The sequence below is a fragment of the Anopheles merus genome, chromosome 3L (assembly GCF_017562075.2).
Source record: "Anopheles merus strain MAF chromosome 3L, AmerM5.1, whole genome shotgun sequence".
Classification (NCBI taxonomy): domain Eukaryota; kingdom Metazoa; phylum Arthropoda; class Insecta; order Diptera; family Culicidae; genus Anopheles; species Anopheles merus.
The window spans coordinates 10,498,161-10,518,353 of record NC_054085.1 but is presented as its reverse complement, the minus strand read 5'-3'; positions in this window follow the sequence as shown (position 1 = coordinate 10,518,353).

Below are 20,193 nucleotides of genomic sequence, written 5' to 3'. Positions count from 1 at the left end.
CACAAGCCATATTTTTATTTGTGAATCTTTCCCTTTCAACCAAAAATAAGGGGGGAGGGGGTAGTCAGTCCTACGTATGGCGGTACGGTCCATTTGGAGCTTGAACCCTTGACGGGCATGTTGTTGAGTCGTACGAGTTGACGATTGTAATAGAGTGGCTTAATACAATATTCGATACAATTTTCGCAATTTTACAAAACAATTCGTAAAACATGGGTTCTTGCAGTAGGATATTCACAATATATTACCGTTAGAATGGTTAGGGCTTTAGAGCAATCGTAAAAAATATGTTAAAATACAAAAAGGTAAAAGATTTGAATTTAGTCAACAAAAACATTTACAAAACAATCAAGAAACTACCAAAAGGCCTTTACAAATTGCATACTCCTAGAGAAAAATGACCATACAAAGCTATATCGGTTGTACGTAATCCAATGAGAGGCATCCAAGGATAAGTCGTTGCATTCATCATAACATCAACACTTCATTTTTTATATTTTCCAATGAAATGTCAATGAAACACCTTTCGTTTGATGATAAAATCATTATGTTGAAAACAACTTGTTTTACAGTCTTTACAAAGTGACAAGATTCTAAGAGAATAGGTCTTTGATATATTTTTTTACTTAAATTTGCCTTCTACATTTGCTTAATTGTATACAAGAGTTAATAGAAAGACCTGAAGTGGGTTTCTGTTTGGGAAACAATGGCAGTGAATAATTGGATAATTGAATTAATTTTGATTGGAAATTTAGCTGAAAACACCAAAATATTATTTTATACTCTTAGTTTTATAATTCCAAAACTCACTAAGTAATACCATTTTTCATCTCGAGAAATGTGAAGAAAATTTATATTCTATGCAGTTAATGATTTATTTTCTTTGTTTTACCGTAGCCATGCTTTGTACTTCACTTCAGTGTCTTGTTTTCTGCTTTTTATTTACTTTTGAATTCTACTTTTAAATCATGCGATTGTAATTTGCATATAAACTGCGTTTTTTTGATGTCGAATTAAGTATTGTTGTTTTGATATTTACATGCATGGCAGAGCCGCTTCATAGTGTAATGCTTCAACTTCATGCAGCTTGCCACTTTCAGTCTCTCCGAAACGATTAAACCAGCTAGCAGTAATGCAGTAAAGTAAGAAGTGCAAAATAAAAAAAAAAAAACATTCCTCGTAATGCTTCTCATTCATTGTTGCGGCGACCATAAAACCCCGTCATTTGCCACGGTCGCGGCAGGGAAGGGGAAGCAAAAAAAAAGCCTCGGCCCATCGAAAAATCATGCCTCTGTGTGTTTTCAAGTTCAATTACGGCTGTCAAGAGTCTGTCGATGGTGCTGTCGATGGTTCTCCTACCCCTCCTACCCCAATACCGTGTTCGTGCGATTCCACCACTTTGCTTGCGTCACAGTGAGCGTTGTGAGTTTGCCTTTGACCCGACTTTGGGTCCTCGCAGTCAAGCAGGGGCAAAAGAAACAGCAGCACAGCGTACCGTCATTTGCCAGGCAGCATCGTACTGGCACCGGGCCAAAACCCGTGTCTAAGCGCCAGACGCGGGCCAGAATCCCTACGGAATAGCGAAACACGGCGTGGTGTGAGTTCGGAGCTCCGTCAGCAACGAGGTCCTGGCCAATAAACACCAGCTAGAAATCGACGCGAAAAAAGGCTGCCGAGGAGTGTAGGAGATACAGGCGCAAAGGGTGAAGAAATAGACGACGACGGTTTCATCTTGACCGAACACTGACATTTCCGGTACATGCGCACTGGTTTCGGGGGAGCGGGCACGAGAGTGCAGTCGCTTCGGGTTTCGCTCTTTCCAAATGGGAACGACCAAACGAGTCCCCGGTAGGTGAACTCTCTCACTCTTTCGCTCTCTATGTCGACTCAGGGGAAGGCGCGTGCGAGCTTTGCGGCGACAGATGATAAACAGCAGGGCAGATTTGCAAAAATTCCAGCCGCACCGAGCGGTCCTACAGCAACACCAACACTAGTGTCCGTTACATAATGCCTCAGTAGCCGGCTTCTAAGAGCTTCGGTTGCCGTGGCGCTCTCGCACTCTCCGTGGAGAGCGTGAAGCATCGTAGTCGCCGGGCCGGAGGCTGTCAATAATAACAACCCGATGCAAATGCAAGAAATCCCGGGGAAAAACAACATTCGAGGCTGTTCGGGGGTTTGCTCTCGCGTGGTGAGTTTCGCAGGCGAATTCACCACCTTACAGGGACGGAGTTTGAGCATACACAAGCCCGGAACGGAACGAGCCTGAAGCTGAGCCGCATTCGGCAGACGGTGTATGATAATATTCAAAACATTGCAAAACACACCGTGACCGTACCGCCGGACGCGAGAGAGTATTTCCGCACTGCAAGAGAGCGTAAGCTTTGCTAACCCTGCCGTTGGTAACGCTTCGTAACGCTACCGTTGCATCGGTACACACAGCTGTCACATCATACAGGTCATCTCGGTAGCCGAGACGAAACCGCAGTAGTCTGATTGCAGATTCGGTGCGAATTGGACGTACGAGTTCGCGGGCTACACGGTGCTAACGGGTGCGATCGCGCGGTCACTTGCGAGTAACGTTCGACGTTAAAATTCAAAGCCGTTTGTTTTTTATTTAGTTCCTTACTGTACTCTGTGTCAGTGTGTGTATGTGCAAAGTGTGAGGGAAAAACAGGCAAGAAATGAGTCACACGGTGGAGTGCTTGCGCCTGCAGGCAAGCAAAAATGCGCCAACGGTTACTATGACCGTGGAAGGATAAAGCGAAAGAGTTGAGTGCAAACGAAACTCACTCCCCCAAGGGAAGGATGAAACAGGAGCCAAAAAAAAAACTACCCAAACAAATAAACAAATCTTCTACGTAGGTTAACCGAAGGAAAAAAACATACCCCTTTCTCAGTATTATTTGTGCGAGCTTAACGCAAAAAAAACCCAAACACATTTGTAACCAAGCTCTAAATAAATCTCCAGAGGGATTGGGTTGACCTGCCAACCGCTCCACCTAGTAACAAGTTCGAGCGGCGAACTTTTGGCGAACATTTTGTCCGCTGAACCGGTGTGACTGAAATTGATTTTTCTTGTTCTCGGTGTGTTGCGTGTTGTTCACGTGAGCAAAAAAAAAAAAAAAAAAAAGGCAGCAAAGGTATACCGGACAGCAATCGAAGTGGCGTCTGCTGGTGGAACCAACCACCAGCCACCACAGTTTAGTTAATTCCCTGCGGCCAACTGCTGGTGACGATTCGGTGACGGGCAGATGTAGCAAAACACGCGCTGCTCCCGGTGGTACGAGAATTTATTTGCGATTGTGGTTGCATTGAGTGAAAGTTTCATCGTTTTTCATCCCGCAACGCTCTGTCCGCACGAACAACAGTCCGGGCACACACACACCGTTTCTATAGCGCCCGGTAATTGTGCTGTATGGGAAAGTTTGCTATCCCAGCTTCCCACAGTTAGTCAGTTTGAGGTGTTTTTGTGTGAGTGTGTCAGGTCGAAGTAAGAAGCTGACGACGCTAAAGACAGACGAAGGAGCATGCCGCTTCCGCACACGCACGGTGAAACAAATCTTAATCTCGAACTTAATCTGGCGCCACCCCTGCATGGTACACGCTGAGCAACTTCCACAACGCCCAGAGCCAGCTTCTGAAGAAGGTTGACGAGAACAGAGAGAAAGAATAAAACGAAACTCAGCCACAACACAGCATCCAAATGGTTAAATCGTTTTAACGTTTACGCCGGCGCTTGCTTTGATGCCGTTGTGAATGTGGTGAAATTAGATTAGCTCCCTCCCTTTCTGTGTGTGGTGCTTCTCCCGCATCGCCTACTACCCGCTCCGATCGTTCAGCGGAATGTAAGCGCTCGACAAGCCATCATCGGAGCGTACTCGAAACGCGCCTGAAAGTAGGCAACAGCTATCAGAAGCAAGTTTGCTCCTTTCAAGCCGACGCGCGCCTTCAGTGCGAATGTGTGCGGATGTGTTTACGCGTTTGCCGCATCTCGCAACCACACTACTAGAGCGGGCACCCGCTTTCCGATAAATTTGCACCTTAACGTAGCAGGAGCTAGCTGGGGAGGGGAAAAAAGCGTTCCACACAGCAAATGCGAGCGAGATCGGATTTTTGAAAACCGACATCGAGAGCTTTTGAGTGTATCGTTGGCGAGATCGAGGAAGTGTGGCGGAGAGGCGTCCAGGGATTGCTGTGTGTTATTCAGTGTTCTGTAGTGTACCCCGTGTGTGTGTGTAGTTGTGTATTTCTATGTGTGCGTATCTGTGTGTTCCGATGTGTGTGCTTGAAGCGTAAGAGTAACGCGATTGTCAGTGGCCCGTTGTGCGGTTGATTCAATTTTGCTCGCGATGAAAAGGCAAATATTATTTTCTCCACCCCGCACACGTGCAGTGAAAGTGAAATTATCGCGTGGTGTATGTTGGTTGGCCTAAAAAAAGAGCAGCAGTAGCAGCATCAGCAGCAGCACACGTTGGTTAGCTTTCGGTGCGCGCTAGAAGCGCTAGAAAAATAGAAGCAGCAAAACTTTCATTCCGAGGCCGGTTACGAGCCGGTACACTGTCAGGGCAGGTAGACAGCAAGCTTTTAACGTTGACGTACAGCAGCAACGACAGTAAAAAAATAGAATACAAATACACTAAGAACACTGTTCGTGCGTTACATCCAGTAGCACGCGCAGGGGGCGTACGTGAAGTTTTCCTTTTCCAGTTGTCATCCTCCGGATGAAAGTTTAAATCCACGGTTCCTGTGCTGCCACAGGCACGAACATCCTGCTTCAAAGGCGAGAGAGGGCCGCGGAGGTGTGCATGAGGTGGGGGAAAAATAAAACACCAAAGTGCTGAAGTGGCAGCGTGCTGGAAGTAATAACAAAACCATACACGCACACGGTGGGCCTCTGCTGGCGTGTGCTGGCGCGATTTCAGCCGTACCAACAGCAACCAACCATCGACAAGGCGCATCCGGTGTGTGTGTGTGTTTGAGGTGTTTAAGATTCAGGTAAGTGAAGTTTTCATTTGTTATTTACTTATCTGCCCCCCTCTGTCCCTGTGGATTGTGCAGAAAGAGACGTGTGTGACGTGATGTTCGTGACGTTCGCGGTGTACGCGGCATGCATTACACGCGGATTTGTCGCGCTGCTTTCTTTCTATTCCCCGTTTTTGCTGCCACTCTCGATGCTCTCAATGCTTTTTCCACCCAAAACCGAAAGGATTCTGTGCCGTGACAGGGGCAACGCGACCGTTAGTAGAGCCTGCGAACGCGCTGGAACAACCTTACCGCTGGTTGTTTCTGTTTGCACAAGGGCCACAAAGTCAACCTTGACATCTATCCGCGCGCTTGATATTTTTCCGACGGCACCGAGGGAAAATACGCTCAGGTGTCAGGTGGTGCTGGTGGTGTGGACACATGCAAAAAAAGGAAAAAGTACCCGTGGCGGGTGTTTTACATGTTCACCGCGCGTTGGTTGGAATCGGATGATTTTACAGCAGCGTCTCTCCCAAGAGCCTGCCAACCGAGCGGTATTGACGTACCGGGACGAACCGACGTTACCAGAATCGGTAAAAACCCCTTTTCTGGGTTCCGCTGGTGCTGGTCCGAAGCGTGCTTCTGCGAAAAAAAAGACGAAGTAGATGGAAACGAGCTCTTCTTCAGCAAAATAAACAAAGCAATAAAACAGGGGGAAGAGGAAGAGCGTAAAGACACGGATGATGGAACGTGCTCCAAATCGACCATCGCGGTACCTTTTTATCTTGGTTTCAACTGTGCTCAAGGTGTATATTACCCGTGGCTGGGAGCTGCTTTCGACTACATGAGTTGGAGGTTTTTTTGCTACTTCCGAGCTGTTTCTCGATAAAGCCCCGGCTGGTTTCGTTTCGGCTATCGATTAATCATTTCACCAGTTCCAAATTTTGCTGAAAGCAACTCTAAAACACCTAAATATCGGAAGTTCGGAAGTTTGGCTGAAAACCCACGCGCTGCCAACCACGAGGGACATTTCGAAATGGTTTGAATGGGGCAAAAATTGCCGTGCCGTGCAGAAAAGTTTGCAACTTCTTTCTTTCTTCCCTCGAATGTCTTTTTTTCTTCTTCTGGTCAATAGTCGGTTCCGTTTGCGGAATGAAATATTCAGCCAAGTTGTTCGGGGTTTCGTTTGCTCGAACGTGTCCAAAAAACGTAGTGTATTTTTATTGGATTCCGAGCTTCTTTGGGAAATGAAATGTTGCTTGAAATAGCTGAGCTGATCGGTTTCGGGCAAGCGACTAAAGCAAGAGGTTTTGCGATGAATAATTTGTTTGGGATTTTTCAGACATCATTATCAGCTGTTTGCGAAGTTTGTCCGTTTTTTTGCGTGCGAGATTTTGCATTATTATACAAAACGCCATTGATTAAATAAATGTTGAACATACAACAATGAGAGCTTTTATTGTAATGAGATGCCTTTGTATACTTTTTTATTAAAGAGACAGATTTGAAAAGTTCATCGTTTTCCAATAGAAATGGGCTTCAGGTGTTTTTGACGACCCTTTTTAATGTATTTGAAAGGTAAACAGCGGTACTGTTCATTTTATTTGTTGTCTTGTGTCCTATAGAGATGATGGTTTAACTGGTTGCAGGAAAAACTCAATATGTCTTAAATGCATTGGAGTTTTAATGCTTGTTTAATCTTACTAGTTAAGATTACACATACAATAATAAGGTGTGTGTCATATTTATCGAACATCAATATTAATTTTTTGATTGATGATAACATTGAAAGTAGATTTACAGGCCTCCTCCGAGTTACGACCCCCTCGTGTTACGACGATTCCCAGATACGCCGATTTTGATTTTGACAATTTTTTTTCAATTTCTTGCTGATACATGATAATTTGTGTTTTTTTTTTTCAAGTTCTTTCTGATAACCGTTTCACACACATTTCCAACGATTCTCCAACTATCCGATCGTGAATATCTATATCGTGTAAACTGCTTTTGGAGTAAAATTAATACATTATCGAACATTATTTTAAATAAAATACACGTTATCACAGATTTCTCGTCGATATCGGTTACAAACTTTATATTCACAGATATTCGACACAGGACTGTTTCGACTTACGTCTTGTTTTGGGTCACTTTTTCGGTCCCAAATACAGTCGTATCGTGGGGGTCACCTGTATTTCAAGTGTATTATAAATGGGCCCCTTTCTCTTTTAAGAGTTTAGGCTGAAATTTCAGCCTGTCAGCTGTCTGCATTGTATAGCAGTTTTCGAGCAGCTATCAAAGCGGGTGTAATCTACAGGTGGGATTATCCCAAGGCGTATGTATTTGGAAGGATGATTTTTATCGCTTCTGCTGGGCGACATTATGGGAGGCATCCTGGTCAATCCTTGCATACAAATTTTTAATATGTATGTTGGCCAGATGATCGCATAGCCTGTTTTTTTTATAATTTATTTATATTAGGATCACTTTTTAACAGGACGGGTGATAACTTTTACTCAAACAGGCTTTCTGGTAACTTCACAAATAAACAAAACACTCTTAAAATCTTCATTCTATTCACTACAAGTTTTTCAACCACGTGAAATACTGCTAATTGTAAGCTAAATCAAATCCGAAAACGTTAACATCCATTTTTGTTTCGATACAACCATTTCGATGCGGAGACCAATGCTTACTACGTATGTGCTAATATGAAAAATGATCCGTTCCTATGGAATTTCATTTCACCCGTTGTGTCAAATGAAGCTTTTCTTTATTAAAATATTACTTGTCAGAATATATCGAAAAAGACCACCTGGTCTACATACACTTTGATTCTAGATTCCAGCACATGATCTCTTTAGGGCACTTTAAGATGAATGAAAAAACTAATTTGTTTTTACATGTTTCGAGCAATTGCTCGAATCTAATTCTAGCTTTGAGACTAAAATAATCTAGGCTGAAAATAGCAGGCTAGTTTTGTGTGTGGTTTTGTATGGGAAATCATGTAAACGATTTCAGCCTCTAACTGTCAAACTCCATAAAAAAACTTACTAGTATTGCGAAAGACCCCAATTTTGGTTTTGAAGTTAAAAATTAAGCAATAATTCTATCGTTAACGTTCTTCATAAAATAGACCAAAATACCAACATTTGATAAAATTGTGCTAAAATGTACTCCTGGACTAAAGTTTTTTTTATATTTTATTGTGTCAAATATATAAAACCAACTATAACTAATTGTAACAAATGCATTGTTTCTTGCTACTTATCTGTGATTTACCAGAGATTTGTAAACTTTTGCAACTATCTTGGGTCAAACTGTCGCTCCTGTTTGCTATGTTTTATTGCGTAATTTTTCTGTGCCATTTATCAACGGATCCAGGATGTGAGCCAACCTTCTTAGATTATGTATAAAACTCTGTGTCGAGTGCTATGATTTCAACTCTACCTGTGAGAAAGGACATTGGAGGATATCCCAAGGTTTTCCATCTTTTGGCATAGGTGACATCTTATGTCCTTGATGTTTTTTAGTTCATCTTCTCGATACATTCAACAGCGTTTCTGTGGGGCTCAAAAAGACAAAATCATCCTTCTGACCTTCTTGAAAAAATCCAACAGGCAAAACCAATATGAAATAGATTTTTACTTTGTTGTCTAATTAAGAAATCTTTCCGTCCCAGTACTGTCCTGGTTGATAAAGTCACGATTCAGCAAACAGCAGCCGGAAAACATTATGTTCCCCGTTGGGGGAACTTTTCTCATCAATTGAATAGCGTTCGAGGTGTTGCTGGAAAGAACCAAACCCTTTGCCCCCTTAACATGCCCGCTACCGCGGCATCGTAGCACAGATGTTTGTTTGTTGTACAAAAAATCATTACACACACACACACACACACACACACACACACACACACAGAGTGAATTACATTACTGCCAAGTTCATTACACCATTCCAGAAGCGAGAACTCCCGGAAGCTTCACACGCTTGATTACCTGCCAAAGGCCAACGGAGGGGAAAGGGGAGGGGCAAGACGAAGGGCAAATTGGCAGAGGACACACGAACACGTGACAGCGGCAGAAAAGTTTGTTCCCGTTTGTCCCTCCATTAGGCTAACCGTGGTCTGATTTGTGCTGGTGTTGCTGCTGCTGCTGCTGCCATGTCACCTGATTGCCACCGCGCCAAAGTTTCTCGTATCGATCCGTGAGCTTTTATCGCTTATTGGCTTCCAACGGGATAGCTCTCTCGGTGGAGAAATTTTTGCACTTTTGCATCTTGCTTGACGCTGCTGCTGCGTGTGCCAGCTGGCAGGTGACTGCTTCACGCTTTTGTGACGTCTTTTCCACGGGGACCGCGGGGAGGACCAATCGATCGTTCTGCGGCAGTGCGCGACCACTGCCATACCGTTCGCACCGAACTGCCGTGGGAAGCCGTTTTGCTGCACAAATACCGCCCCGACATAGTCGGAAGTGTTGGAATGCTTTCCATTTTACCACGCGGTCAAATCTGAGCCTTCCGGGTGGCCCAGTGGGTGTGCTAGTGGGGTTAGTGGATTGTTAGGGATAGAAAGGTGGGGAGGGGAAGGAAAAAATAAAATTCATTCTTTACATATTTTGCGGCACCGAAGGCGGAAAAAAGATGTCTTGCCGGGTGGCATCGAAGACGGCGGGGACAAACATTCCCCGATGCTCGTAAAGAGAGATTGCACGTTTGGCATTCTTGTGCAAAGTTATTGGGATTGGTATGTGTGACATTGTGTGGGACAAACATTGAAAGCTGGAAATATTCTGCAGAAGAAAATTCTTCATATTGAATCTAAACTGTGACGTTTGGATGATTTTTTTTGCTGAATAATGGGTGAATATAGTTTAAATTAAATTAATTTTGAATGTTTTAACACTTACCGCAAGGCCAGGCGAGGTGAAATATACAGCGTAATGAACTATTTGACAGGTGAAATATCTGTCCGATAACGCATCACAGTAACCAGCTGATGTGCAATGTACACAAATGACGTGTACAAAATCGTAGCTAAATTCATAAAAAAAAACTTCAATATCAAGTATTTCGTTAATTTTTAGTCCACAAGGTGGATGGGATATATTGTCCTATGTTTTCCGTCATACGGAGCCATAATCAGAGTTTCAACCATCTGTTTATAGGAGAGCGATTCAGGGTCCATTCTCCACGCTTTAGAAAAATGTTCCGCTTAAGAAGATACAATTTTAAAGTGTTTTTCGAAAGCGGATGTTGTATCTCCCCCAACCCTTTAGCTGTCAAATATTTCGCTTGTCAAATAGTTCATTTCGCTGTATATTTCACCTCGTCTGGCCTTGCGGTTACAAGAAGTGGTTAGTATTGATTAAAGCATACATTCAGGCGCTCATATTGATTCAATAAAGACCAACCCTTCAATTGTTCTAAATTTATTATTATTGAAATAAAAATTAAATTTTAATTAATTATTACGATGATCATTGCTCTGTTCAAGATGTTATTCTTCAAATAAGTTACTTGAAAAAATAATTGCTTAAAATTAATTAACAACTATTTAAATACAAAAAATAAAGTTAAAGATATGGTCACAAAAGATGAGGTGCAGCGTTTCCCGTTACGAACATAATTGTGCACATTTTCCATTTCGGGTTTCCCCTGTAACCACGAAATCCATACTGCTAAACAATGCGAAGAATCATCGGGCCATGCATCCCCATTTCACTTTGTACAGGACGGCCCCTGTTTGTATGCAATTGGTTACGGGCATAGATCTTCGGCATACTCATAGTACAGTGCACGGAAAGTGTGTCAGCGGGATGCAAATTTACTTCCCGACAAACCTCCTTTGGAAAGCAGCCGTGGCCACGGGAACTCGCCGAGACATACAAACACACAGCCCCAGTTACTAAATTATTCGTCCCGGTCCAACCCGTCGTACTGCTTGCGGCCTGGGTCGTCTGTGGTGCATTGCAAACGCATTGCAATTGCATTTTCAATTCAGGTAATAGAAAAAGCAGAAACGCAGGAAATGAAGCGAGAGCAGCAACGATGGAAGAGGACGACGACCAAGAGTGCGGGAATAAAAAAAAAAAAAAAAACACCTGCTAGCGTAGGAAACCCTCCATTGAAAAGTCGATGGAAGACGGGAGGATCCGCGACGACTGCACGGTCAGGGGGAAAACAGAAATGAAAAGCGAGCGTCCGGAAACGAAGTTGTATTGACCACTTTTTCATGCCACGCTGTCGGAAAAAAACACACTAACTTCTAGCCAGGCCAGAGGGCGCTGCCTTCGCGTGTGCTCAGGTGGTGTGCACATTGCGCTTCGCCGTTGCGGGTTGCTGCGCTTGGCCGATGGAAAATGGAATTGAATTTCAAGGTTGAAAGCGGAAGTGACGCACGAGGTTTTTGTGCAACAGTGCAACAGTGTTGGGCAGAAGAAGTAGTAGTGTAGTGTAGTGTAGTGTGGCCTGTCAGATGTTGGGGACTTTGTTGTTTCGGGAAATATATGGTGGTTGCGTTAGGACGTTTGAGCAAAAACAAAAATAACAAAAGGCACAGCATCTCGTTTGTGCAAGCGTGATAAGGTGTGTTTTTCCGTTCCTTTCGTTACCGTTCTCTGCCTCCTCTCAAAACGACGGTGCATGTGAAGCGAATGAAGAAAGATGTCAAGGATAAACTGGAGTCTGTCACCCAAGCTACGAGCAGCAGTTTAGTTTCGGTGCGAAGGGTTTTTTTTGCAGTTGATGTTGTTGCGTACAACTTGTTTCGCTTTTTGTTTCGGTTGAGCGCACGAACATAAGAAAACGTGCTCTAATTGGAGGTGTGGAACAAGCCGAAGGTGAAGCGCAAAATTTTAATTAAGTCGCGTTGGATTTTTCATTTAGCACAGCAATGGCAGTGCTTCATCATCTCCAGAGCTTTATGATTGTTTAATTTTACCTTGTGCCATTGTATGTGGATTTTTTTTTTCGGTAGCTCTCGTCTCTCATTTCTTCGTTGAGGGCAGGTTACCATGGAAAACGGGCTCCTTGACAAGTGGTAGGAGAAGGAGAAAAAAAAACAAATTAACACGATCAATAGCAAACCAACGCTACTAACTTTGAAGGAGATTGAAAAGGTGAGCAAAAAAGTCTTCCCACAATAGAGCTTTCGTGTTGGAAGGACTTTAACAAGAGACACCCTTTTTTTGGGGAGAGACTGTCAGCAAACATTGGCCAACCTAGCGTCTTTCTAGCTTTGTGTTCATCTTTAATTTCCCGAGCCATGGATACAAAGCGCATTTCGTGGACCTGGCACAACACAAACAGTCTATTGCAGAATGCTGCCTTCGAGACTTGACGGAGAATGATGAGTAAATTTTCAAAACCGAAAAGCCTTAACGTGGAAGCAAGCTGGCAAAAGGGTGACCGGTATGAGACACGATGGTGGCATTATCAACCGCCCCAGTACAATGATGGTTGGCGCGCGTGTAATTAAGATAAAATATTCATGAAGTACTGGGCGCATCCATCGGGCGCGGGTGACATTTTATTATTGCTTTGTTCCTGGAACGGGAGCTTCTCTAGAAAAGTGGGTTCGGGGTTAAAAATTGTACCTTTAAAATTTGATGTTAAGCAACAAAACTTTTCAGAAAAAAATGTGTTTCTCTTTTTTTTTAGTTCAGTCATTTTAAAATAAAAAAAGGTAATTTTTATTGTTATTCAACAAAATGGCGATGGCATCTGGAGAATCAAAATCGATTCTATTTCAAACCGAAACAAACATGTTTTTCAACGCCAGCAACATGCATGTGTTTTGCTACATTACAAATAACATAAAACATAATGCGTTTGCTAATGTTCGCTCAATGTGCGCACGTGACCTATTCAGTGCTGAACGAAGCATTATTACGCTGTTCCGGTTCACACCGTCCAGGCCTTCCTTTTCCAGGAAAATGTGATAGCTTTCTGACCCATCTGTTTGTGTGTGTTTGTGCAGAGTAGTGTCTATAATTGATAAAATGCGAATTTACGAAAACATGTATCTCTCCCTAGTGCTTTGCGTTCCGGTTCATCCTTCGCACACCACCGTGCCGTAAATCGAGAGCTCATCTCATCAAACACGTAACACTAAAATAATAATACACCTCTCGGGCTACATGCAAAAAAAAAAAGAAGCTATATAGCTCTTGATCAGGAAATAGTGTTTAAAATCGATTCTCGGTCATATGCGTCCTCTCTGCATCTCTCTTTCTCTGTGACTCTTCGGTGTCTCCCAAAACCCCCTGATGTGCCTGGCGAACACGAATTCCTTCATGGCGTCCCCATCCCCAACGATCTCATAAATATAAATGAACAATTTAGAGAGAGAGCGAGCGCGCGCTCGCCCAACATTTCCCACCGGGCACAAACGGGAAGGTGGGTTGAAAAGTCTCCTCCCGGGAGCATCGAAACCCCCGCTCCACCTCGGCTGCAAAGGTTGTGCGATGCGCTTTGGTAAACTTACTCCCCCCCCACCAACAACCAGGGGGAACCGGTGGAAATCTATAGCGATAGCAATGGAATCGTCGATGGTGGCTTTAAATTACCATCATCAGCTATTTAATGCTTTTCACCCACACACACACACACACACACACACCCAAACCCACGGGCGCACGCTTGTTCGTCCATGTCTAATGCTTCCTTTCCAGGGGTGCCTTTGTCGCATTGCCACGACCACGCTACGCGGCCTGCACAAACAACATATGGTGCTGCAGAGAGGCAAAAGTCGTTCACTTCTTTACCTTCCCATCATCCCTAGCTGTTGGCTTGTTTTCCTTTTTTTCTTTGCTTCCCACCTAGCCCTGTGCGCCAGTTTTAACACGAACTCTGGGATGCTCCGCTTGTCTGCCCGTCACGCATATACCCAGACACACACACACACACACACACATACACACACACACACACACACACACACACACACACCACACACACACACACACACACACACACACACACACACACACACACACACACACACACACACACACACACACACACACCACACACACACACACACACACACACACACACACACACACATACACGCGCACACACGCACACACGCGCGCGCACGCACACACACACACACACACACACACACACACACACACACACACACACACACACACACACACACACACACACACACACGAACACGGCGTGTAGCACTTCCCGGCTAAACGGTTCCGTTGTTCGGGTCCATAACCATGTCCGAAAAGGTTTTCGGTGATATGGGCGCATCGAAATGTCGTGGAATCGTTTAAGGATTTTTTAAATTATGTAGGCCCCTATCTTGTGTGTGTATGTATGTGTGCCTCTCTCCATTTCAAAATGGGCTTCCCGTGGTGTGCACCGGCCCCATGCCCGCGCTCCGGCAAATCCCTCCCGTACGGTGGAACATTTTATTTCCTGCCTTTTCTGCTACAGAGTTTGGAGGGTTTTTTTCTCCCCTCTTCTTTACCTTTTGCCCCAAGTCCCATGTTTTTTTCCATACTGTCGTCCCTTTTTGCTGTGTGCTAGGTTATGGTACATTTCGTGTCCCCCGGTTGGTGTTCGGTCTGTTCGGCAAAGATACGGCTTTCGAAACTTGCCGCAGTTGACTGGAACGATTTCATATATGGGTTGTGCAAAAGTTTTCCCGTTTGTTTTCCCCGGTGCACCATCCCACGGTCAAATGTGGACCCATGGCCCGCACGCTATCATTCCGCAGGTGTCACCTTTCCGAAGGGCACGCGAGAAAAGAAAGGGAAACATTAACGCTACTGCCTAATAGTGTTTGTTTTTCGTTAATCTGGAAGGAAGTAACACTCGATGATACCAGTGTGTGTGTCTGTGTGTGTGTGTGTGTGTGTGTGTGTGTGTGTGTGGCTGTTTTTTGCTCCTGCTATTTCGATACAGACATTTTCAAAGCGTTCCAGTAAGCCAACGGTGGCTCGAGTCATCTTTTATGTTTCGAGTTCGTTTGGTAGTGCTCGAACCTCTTGCTTCACCGAGCGACACAGCGACAAGCGTCCGTTGCTTTTTATGCCATCATTCAGATTAAGCGGAACATTACGAGCACTGGCGGCACTGGTGGCACTATCCCTTTCATATAGGGACAACCGGTTTGCTCAACGTTTACTGATCGAACGGGTAGGGCTCACCCATTGGCGGCACCGGTTTCGGTCTGGTTGGTTTTGTTCTTGCCATGGAATTATGTTGACCGACACAGGAACCGGGTGAGGGAGGGGGGGGGGGGTGGTGGGGGCTTAGTTGGAACGATGCCACCGCGCCTTGTACTCGTAGCGGGTACTGTCGCGCTTTTATTTGCTCAGTTCATTTGAGTGTAAACGAATTAGGCTAGTGTCGTCTGCTGGCTGCTTTGAAGTTGGATGAGCGTCGTCGTTCGTTAGTGCTGGCTGTGAGCGGGAAGGACGATAGTCAGTCGATGTGTCACGGCGGTGAAATTAAATCTACAAACTGTGAACTGCTGCCGAAACGAGTGTAATGAGATTTTCGTTGTGTTGGCCACCGCTTCTTGAACGGTCGTCGAACGGCAGTTGATTGCTAATCTGGTTGTGATGAATTGAGGAGCTTAAGGCGGTACCCGAATGTTTGGTGCACGTTCCAGATTGAGTAAAATATTTACCTGGCGGCATTAATTGTCGTTTTCATTTAACTGTGATTTACATTCCATACACCAGTTGGATTATACATGGATTGAAGATTGTAAAAAATGGCTGATTTACAATGTTGAATCTTCCAGCAAGCCCCAGAAAGGCAGTGAAAGAGAAATGCTCCACCAAATCATATGCCAACAATTTCCCGCGATAATTCACCTTTTCAAACCACCATCGGACCATGAAACTTTTCCACTTACCTTAACGGTGATAATCGTGCGTCATTACGACATTTATAAATCTTGACGCAAGAGCGAAAAAAACAACGTTTCCTTTCCAAAATTTAGCGTCGCACTTTCAGAATTGTCTGCCACTGTGTGCGAGCCAGTGCGATAATGACTTTCACCGTAACGACTCGTTGCGCACGATTAAGACGCTAGACTGTTACCCCTCTTCCTGCCGCAATGGAGAAGGTGGGGGGGCCTTGCAGCATAGTTTTCTGGCGTGTGGTAAAAGTTTTCCAAAAACAGCGCTTGTTCGCTGCTCGGGAAATGCTAAAGGTGGGATTTAGGAGGGCTTTTGAACGCGTAAGATTAATGCGCAGTTTTGTTTTACGGAATAAAGATTAACTGGTATAAAGGTGTTGGCGGCTTGATAGCTGCAATTAGCTATACACAGTTTTCGGTTTTTAGTCCTTCGAACCGGATGTTAGCTAATATGTGCTGGAATAGCAAAATATGGGATTTTTCTAAGGTAAGTTGTGCTGAGGGGTAAAAAACTGATAGTTCGGCATTAGAAAATATCTCAAGATAATGCAGTATGGTTCAAACTTTTGACATATTGTTCCAACTTCTTGCTTTTTTACACGTTAGTATGTAAGCCATATAGGGTATTACATTTCGCGTAAAAAAAACGCTTGGAATCATTACAAGCTTTACAGGCTGCAAATATCTATTAATATTAATTCAATCTCGGGTTTTGGTCCTTCGAACCGGATTTTACTTTGGTATCTTATGTTAATATAGCTAATATGTCCTGGAATAGCTACATATGGATTTTTTAAGCCAATTTGTGCTGGGAAGTAAAAGGCTGATAGTTCACCATGACAAAGTATCGAAGGTATTGTGTTATTGTTCAAACCTGTAACATATCGCTAAACATTTTTCTTTTGAAGCGCTTAGTTCGTAAGTCATATGGAGGGTATTAAATTTCGCATAAAAAGCTTGTGAGTTGTAACCATCCTATCAATATACCTTCCCAACTGGTACCGCCACAGCGCATATCTTCCAACGGCACCAGCGACAGGTACAGCGGACAACGCACCGAGCAACATGCATCTTACATTTGCATAATGAACTTCCACGAGAACATGATGTTTCATCAGCTTGCACACTCACCGGGTATTATAATACCCCCTCTGTGTGTTGCCTTTGATATTCAAGCACATTAGCATAATGTTCGTTGTACTCTCGGGTGAACTAATGACAGGCGGCAAACGGTTTCGGTTGCCTTTCCAAGCTGCACTACTACATCGTCGAGATGTCAGCTGCACCAGGTTAAGCGTGCAGGAGGGACAACTTTTTTTGTGTTGGTGTGCACCACTTTTCCATTAGCAAGAGTAGCGAGCAATGAAGTGGAGTGTAGAAAAACCAACACAAAAAAGCTCAAGAAAACGACCCAACTCCTCCAGTAGTAGTTGTTGAGTTTAATTGAATACAAATGAAAAATCTGTACCCTAAAAAGAGGAAAAAAGGCAAACTGTGCGGCACAAACCGGGTGCCATCCTTTTGTCGTCGGTTGCAGAGCAAATCCGAACAGAGAGCAGTAAAATACCACAGTCTCGAGTCGAAATGAGCAATCCGCTTTGGAATTTTTCATTTCCGGGCGAGGTTTTTGTGAGTGCTGTTCTGTTCTTCTTTTGCCTTCTACTGAACTCCGTCCCACTTGCTTGGGTTGATGAACGAGGTGGGTGGTGCGCAGCTCCTTTCTTACGCCAGAGCCTCCCACTCCTCAGCAAATGCAGCTAGAAGTGGGTTTAGCTGCTGCGAGTGTTTTGTGAAAAATTGAGAACCAGAAAGACAAACTATTTCAATTTTGCTACCCCCTCCCCAAACAAACCTCCACCTTTGTGGGGTATGATGGGAGGACCCAAACGCAACAGACGCAAAGGCCCTGTTCGACAATATCCAATATCAATAAAAACCGACGTCGGGGACGGGAGGGGGGTTGCTGATGCAGTTTTAGTAGCCGAGATGGCACATCGAGCACACGAAGAACGATCGTTTCTTCCCGAGCGGCGAGAGCCCGGTTGTGGTCCGATACACCTGCCTTACAAATAAACAAAGCCACACAATCAAACGGAGAAAAATAAACATCGTCGTTTTCTTCTGATCCTTCCATCCCTTGGCCGACAGTACAGCCTTGTATTGTTTGAGCAGGGAGGCGGACGGAGAACATTCTTCAAAATTGAGCACCAAACGCGCTTACGGTATCGAATGCTGCTACTTCTACAGGTACAGCGATACCCCGGACCGATGCACCGTAATTCATTTCTGCCTAAAACATCTCCCTACATGGCTCGCTGGAAGCAATCGAGTAAGCAATTGAAGCAGTTGTCATGGTGAAGGCATTTTTATTAAAAAATCCTGTGGCTACAATTTATTTTGCAAAGGCAGCACAACATCCGGGAACGGCAAGCCGATTGAAGTGGGGACATTGGGTTGAGTTATATTTATTTTAAATAGTTGCATTCATACATCGGTCACATTGCTACGAGCCCAGCACATATCAGGTTAGTTGCGGATGCTTCAGTCGGCAGCATGTACCGAATGGAACGGATCGATTGATTGACCGAAGCATTCGCAAACATATCACAAAACCACTAGCACACCGGTACTCGTTTATTTACGAGTGCATCTAAGAAAATCCCGTGCTGGACAAGGCATCAAAGCTTCTGCCGAAAGCGATGGCTGTTTGTTTTGTTTGTGAATCGATACCATCGAAAAGGGATGTGTTATGGATGGGCAACCATTCGTCTGACGCCTGTCGATCACTCTCCTTCTCTCTCTCTCTCTCTCTCTCTCTCTCTCTCTTTCTCTCTCTGCGTTGACTTACGGTACGGAATTTGCCTACATAAATATTATCCTCTTTGCCGGGTGCGAGCTGGTTAGGTATCAGGAGCATGAGCCGAGTTCGATCGCAAATACCACGGTGTGCAACTATCCATGTCAACAGACAACAACGGTTGCAGGCGTGTCAATATCGTCCGACCGGAGAATCTTGCTGTGGGCATGTCGGATGTAGGTACGGTTGCTAAAGGATTTAATGCTACAGCAAAGAATGCAGCTATGATACGTGGTAATGTACAGGGAGAAACGATGTTATAGGGATGAGGGGAAAGCGTGGTAGGAGGAAAAATACTTTTCTGCCATTGTTGTTTGATATTATCGTGCTTTTACCATGGAGCTCGGTTGATACTAGTAATATAAATCAGTGATGCTATGGTACGGGCTTATCCATTAATTACGTTACACTCAATTACGGAACGAGAAAGCGCCTTCTAGCAATAAGATTTAAGCGTTGCAGAGTGTCGTTTGGTGGGTGTGGTAAACATAAAAGATATAAACTTTATAGTTGTGTTAAAGGTTTATTATTTTATTTTGTATTAATTTTATCTGTTGTCCAAAATGATTTTTTTGTACAGTTCATGTGTCAAATCGGTAAAATTTTCTCAAACAATTTTGAAATTACTAAAAAGTCATACATAACGAAGTTTTCTACACGATTTGTATTCTATCTTCTATTTGGCGTAACGTCCTATGCGGACATGCCGGCCTATACAGGCTTTCGAGGCTTGATTCATTACCACGTAGCTGAATAGTCATTCCTTGCTGCGGGGGGACGATTCATTCTGGGCTTGAACCCATGACGGGTATGTTATTGAGTCGTTCGAGTTGACGACTGTACCACGGGACTGCCCCAATTAACTAACTAATAACAATAAACTATTAACTAACCCCAACTATTTTCAACATTATTTTGATGCAAAACGTGATGTTTGAGTTGCACGAAAAATCGAGTAACACGATTCCGGAGGTATTATTTGCGTAACTCAGGGAAATACTGTAGTCCTCGAGATACACGGTACCTCCTATACGCGGATTCCAAGATACACGGTTTTCTATATCTGACAGTTCTTTGATCAAATTGTACTGATTTGACACATCAATTGTAAAATGCAAATAATTTCTCATTTGATCGAATGTTAAAAACTATTTCAAAAATTAAAACTGTTATATTCAGTCCAAATCTACTGCTAAAACCACCCCCTACTTACAAAATTATTCGAAAATTAGTAATATTTTGGCTGGAAATTTCGTTTTACGCTTTTTTATTTACTATTTAATTTTTGAGCGATTTATGGTTAATTTATAAGAACTTAACAGTGTTCTTGTTGGAGAGGAGATATGGTCAGTAACTAGAACAACTGTTACAGCTGTATTGTAAAATTAATTGTTTAGCTTTCAAGACTAGCCAAGACTAGAAAAAGCTCACATGTTATTGTAAGTCAGCATAATCAGGTGACATTATAAAGAAATATTTAAAAAGT